We start from the raw sequence: 6,065 nt of genomic DNA on the forward strand, positions 1-6,065 counted from the left end.
AAAACATTTTTCATTTTGTAACTTCGAGGGCCCGTAACTTGGTTACGAAGACTTTTAGGAAAAAAAGTTATATGAAGTACTGGTGATATTTTGACCCCATCTATACATTCCCGAGAGGAAAAGAGGAAGTCCAGAGACACCCTGTATATATATATGAATGAATGAATGAATGAATGAATGAATTCCTCTTAAATTTCTTCGCCCATTAAGGCGGGGCACATCTGGCATATTCCCGTGTCTAATAAGCTGCTGAAATTCATGGTCCCCAATATTATCTGGTAATGGGGGTTCTCCTTCACCCATCCTTTTTGCGATATTGTGAAGAACTCCTGTTGATATGATAACCTCTAAAGTTGTATCCAGTTTCAACCTACAGCCATATGCTATAACAGGAAACCTTCTTTTCCAAAAAGTCTTTCTATTATTCCTCTTGTTCGAATGTGTGACTCATTAAAAGCTTTTTTTCTGGTAGAATAGGGTCAAGGAGAGGGGTCAGTAAATATGTTTGTAATTCATAACCACTATCACCTGCAAGAAACAAACATAAACAGAAGCTAGTTAAATGTAATGTACTTATATCAATATAAATGATACTATAATGTATTTCATTGTAATTGATAAATTCATCGGTCTGTTTTACATACCAAAAAGACAGCAATTATTTGAAATTGTATTATTGTCAAATTTTCTTTCAAGATTTATTAAAATAGTTATCATTAAAAATAGTTGTATCATTAGAAGAGCCAGACCATCTAACTAATAAGTTTCAAAAATTCAATTGGCAATTCCGGTTTATTTTTTTCAAAGTTCTAATTCGAGTTAACTTATGGTCCTTTTTTTTCCTTTAGGGTGGAAACTGCTTATGACTAGATCCTTGGCCTTTGTAGTCTATCAGACCTAGTACTGGCGGACGCTACTCCGCCAAAAACCACCCCTGGCCCTAATCCCTTCTCCGGAACCATCCAAATGGACATACTCAGAGTAGGGCGGCGACATATGCTATTGAAATTTATTCAGTCCTCTTTCTTACCTTTCCTCCCTCTGGTATTCCCTCTCTTTCCGTTCCTTTTGCTTCATAACTTTATTGAAGAAATCATATACCACTTTCCAGCCCTTTTTGTTGTTTAGCATTTCCTCTACTATATTGTCAATGGACACCACCATTTCGGTCTCCCGTTCCAGGAGGCTCATTTCGCCGCTCCACCTTTCACACACTACTATGGTGTGCTCCACGTTATCAACTCTCTCAGAGTAGATGCAGGAGTCGTTCTCGCTTTTGCCAATTCTTTTTGTGAAGCATCTAAAACAGCCATGTCCCGTGAAAAACTGCGTGGTAAAATAGTTCAACTGCCTATGCCTGCATGCTAACCAGGACCTGGCGGGACCAAATGGCGGGATTGTATGAATTTGACAGAAAATCAAAAAAATGGTGGATCAAAGTTTTTTTCAGGCTTTCGATGATGTCAGGTGTAAATGCCTGGATAATTTACAAAGAATTATCAGGAAAAAAAACCATTTCTAGACTTTCTCGTATCATTAGCCGAAGCAATTCTCAGCGAAGGCCAGAAAAAACAACTTTAGTAAAAGGTCCATCAACAAGTGGTCGTCCTTCCAAAAAAAGACTGAGTCAAATAAAACTTTCCGATGCATCTGCCTACTGAAGGTAAAACTCGAAGGAGATGTGCTCGCTGTGCCGAAACTAAGATACAGAAGAGGACCAAGACAGTGTGCAGTCAATGCAGGTTACCATTATGCAAGAATTGTTTTGCTGCATACCATACTTAACAATTTTTACGTTCATGTCAAATTTATAAAAATGATTTCTGTAAGACGCTTGGTACATATATGTACCACCATCAAAGACCCTAAAGGACTGGTGGTACATATATGTACCTTCCCCCGACCACTTCCTATAAATAAAAATTCATATGAATTTTGATGCAGATGTTTTATTTGATCGCCACTGACATTGAACCACTGAAAATCTAACCCATAACCCTTGAAACAAAAACTCGTCTCGAAAGGGTTAAGTGATTGGTCGTACAATTTTGCCAAGATGTCTATCAGGCTTATCGGCCTGACTTTGACGTCTGTCCCGTCTCCTGCTCCCTTGGGTATCAGGATAACCTTGGCAATTTTCCATTCAACTGGGAAGCCCCCTCCGCCAGCAGCACATTCATAGTGTTGAGAAGGATTTCCGGGCGCGATTTTACCGCAAGTTTCACTGCCTCCGGGAAGATACCGTCCGGGCCTGGTGCCTTTTTGTTCTTTAGCTTCTCAGCCGCGATTACCAGCTCTTCGAGTCTGAAAAGAGGTGGCTGCTCCGCAGATCTGGGGACTATCGGGATAGGGCTGTCGTCGGCTGGGAAGAGTTCCCTGATTTTCTCCACCTTGGTTGTGTGGTGTAATTCGTAGGGGGTCCTGAGATTCTAATTGACCCCGTGACTATTTTTACCCCAGGGATTTTAGTAGTGTAACAAAGAGACTTCTGGCTCAAAATCCCATGTATTTTCTTATGGAGCTAAACTTTTTGCAATTTTTGGTTCAAACAGGAGTGGGGGTAACCTATCAGCGTCATCGAAATCGACGCAGGATGGACGAGTATCGTAGCGATTCAAGCATGGAACTCCGCCCCTCGGCCCCCTTGGTACTTCACCTAACCTATCGGCCCCCCTTAGTACTCCACATCACCGCTCAGGCCTTCTTGGTACCCCACCTAACCCCTCGGCCCCCTTGTCACGTTCCAGTCACGTGATTTTAAATAAAAAAAGTTTATAGTTATGGGATTCGAACCTGGGTCGTCCGCGCCGTAGACATTGTCCTTAGCCTCTACACCATCGTAAGATATTGAAGTTAACTGCGAATGTTGGGTATTTATAGCGTTAGTTTTGTCGGGACCGAAATTGACTCATTCATTATACCTGACAGCATTTTTATTTTTGATTTCCGTAGAATGTAATCGTCATTATCATATTGAAGATAGGAAAATATACTTAGATTTGGGAAATAATTAATATTTCATGTAAAGATGTGTATGTGTGTGTAAGAGCGAGAGGCGCGTGTGACGTAATCGATGCAAAGAGAGATGGAGATTGAGGTTTTACCGGTTGCTAGTGCAAGCAGGTGTTGCTAGTTGTACGATAAATCAATATTTATGGAGTAATGTAGCGTTGCCGGTTTGAAAATTAAGTTATAGAATACACAGAGTCATCTATGTGTCACTAGCTGAACTATCTATTGGTTGAAGAAGGACACTGTAAACACTAGACTCATAAGACTGCATCTGTCAAATGTTAATACATGCCAGCATGTCAGGTTTGGCGTTGCCAGTTGTACAATAAATCATTGTTTATGGGGCAATGTAGCGTTGCCGGTTTTGGAATTAATCGTGAACTACTCGACGAAAATTGGAAGCGCGAAAGTGATATATTAATAATAATGAATCAGATTTAAGAAAAAACATTACAGATTAATGAGGCTGTATCGTTCCAAAGTGTGATCCCTCAATGTTACAAGGTATTTCAAAATACATCATTGAAAACAAACATGGCGTCGAAGTGTACAGGGCGCGTCAAAATATATTTAAGAAAAAACATGTCAGTTCAACAGAAGTCTAGCATTCCAACATGCCAAAAGGGCACTACGTCTCGTATCCTTGTTAACCAAGTTAGCATCATCAGGAGAAAGAGGAGATCCAAAAGTGTCGAGAGGTTAAGCGTTGTGGACTCAACGTGAGGGTAATGGGAGACCGAAGTATTCGACAATGACATTTCAAAATACGTGGTTTTCCGTGCGTTTTCGATCGTTTTTCGTGCGTTTACGATCGTTTTTCGTGCGTTTTCGACCGTTTTACGTGCGTTTACGGTCGTTTTTCGTGCGCTTTCGATCGTTTTTCATGCGATTTCGAACGTTTTGCATACGTTTTCTATTTTTTGTTGAGGGTATCATAAGGCGGTGAGGTTGGATAAAAAAGAAGAAATGATTTGGAAATTTATTATACATTTTTATTTTGGTAATATATCACAAAACCATTTGTATAAAATATCTACGTTTCGGAGACTGCAATTGTAGTTGGTTCGCTTGCGAATGTGATGCATACAGGGTGAGGCACCTTCGTTGTTGTCGAATGTGGGAACCATCCATGTTGTATTGTCATAACCCTCCAAATTCACAACGCGTGTCGGTATATTCAACTCGTGAAATTTTTCAGTTAGAAAGTCATATTTTTGATGTCCTCGCACATAAATGACATCGACACCTTGTAGATTCTCCATGAGGATGGCATCCAATTGATTATATTCCACAAAGCCAGAGGAATACCTCAATCCGTGAATGTTTCGCTCCAAGTAACAGGCGGTACGACGATCTTCTTTACTCAAACTGGAAAATGGTGTGTTTGGCAGCAGTAAAAAGTTACTACCCTGAATTCCAATCCTAATGGCTATTTCTTTAGGATGGAATTTTTGCTCGACGGTGAAGCCTTGAATATCTACAACAGCTACTCTCATGTTGACTCTTCGATACTGAAGCAAAATCACATGTTCAGTTTCATTTTTTAATAATTTCGCTGAGTGGGAGGTGTTCTATGACAGTGTCGTGCACAATTATGCAATAGGCTCTAGTATTTTGAGGAAATCCCTCGGATGCTTCGATTTCAAGTTTTACATCAACACTGGAACTTTTGATGCTCTCATCCCTTCTGGAACAATCGATGACAAAGAGAGCTTTGTCCGTGAAGACAGTGGAAGTGAGAAGAGGATTATGTTGATTGGTTATTTTGTAGCTGAGACCAAATTGTGAGTAGTTGAAATAAGCTTGCGAAAAATTCCTCTTTGCAAAATTCAAATGCATATTTTCCTTGGGGTAATTCTCACCGTTAAGAGTGAGCGTTATATTGGTAATATTCAAATGATTGAATATTGTTGGATCATTGTTGACTTTAGTGTAGTCACGATTTTTTTGGAAACATACAATTACATAGCGAGGGCTTTCAAGGAACGAAGAAGTCTTGACGGCCCATATTTCATTTTTTGCACCTTGTGTGAGAGCTGGCAGCATATGAAGTTCCCATTTTCTGAACGGTATGAGAATAGGAGTGTCTGCTTGGATAGCTTTCAAAAGTTGCAATTTAATTTGATCATGCGGAAAGAGTCGTTTAACTTTCAGTTCGATATTTTCAATTTCCAATTTAACTTCCGTTTTCGGTGTTAGTGCAGCAGGAGTCTCTTCTATTTTGAAACAGTTGCTATCATCTCCAGCTCGTACTAATCGAATGGTATGTTTACCGTAGGAAACACACTGATAATCGTTGAAGATATTCAAGCATGTTGAATGTTAGATGAGTTGTGTTGATGACGCCTGTATTGTTGGGAAAAGTCCAACCGGAGGTGGCCAAGTGTTTGATATCTTCGTCGGTGTAGATGAGAAAGCCTCTAACAGTATTAACAATTCCAAGTTCACGAACTGCTTCCAATTCCTTACCACTCTGCTCATAACTAGCAGATTGAAACATGAAAGCACCAGCATTGTTTACGAATGACACCTTACCGTCCCCTTTAGTCTTCTCAACTTTTCCACTAATGAACAGCAGACTATCGTACAAAGCATCGTAGTCATCAGATTGATTGATGTTAATTTCAATAACATCGTTGTTGCGAAAAGATTTGACATATGGATAGTAGGTCCGCCATTCTATCTTTTGTATGGACTCATCGATTTGGGGTTTTCGGAAAATGTTGAACACTTGATTGGACAACATGATAACCAAGAGATTCCAGAAACAATTTATTTTCCGTTGTCAATAGTTGTCGACTAGTGAAGGTCTTGGTGAAGACTGACTTGGGGTATGGAGGTGTATTATTTTTATAGATAGTCAGCACCATACTTCCGCTTCAATTCCAAACGAATTATTATTTCTTCGTTTCGGAAATCAATGAGCCTAGAATGTTGGTCGAGCACTCGCAGCGTGATATTGTTTATTTCGTCTCTATGTGCAATAGGTAGGTAAATGGGGTGATAAGGTATTTCGTCAATTGCATACCCCGGATCAACACCAACAGCAAATT

This window comes from Leptinotarsa decemlineata, unplaced genomic scaffold, assembly GCF_025532065.1.
Source record: "Leptinotarsa decemlineata unplaced genomic scaffold, Ldec_3_MD MMD2_P_RNA_scaffold_14, whole genome shotgun sequence".
Classification (NCBI taxonomy): domain Eukaryota; kingdom Metazoa; phylum Arthropoda; class Insecta; order Coleoptera; family Chrysomelidae; genus Leptinotarsa; species Leptinotarsa decemlineata.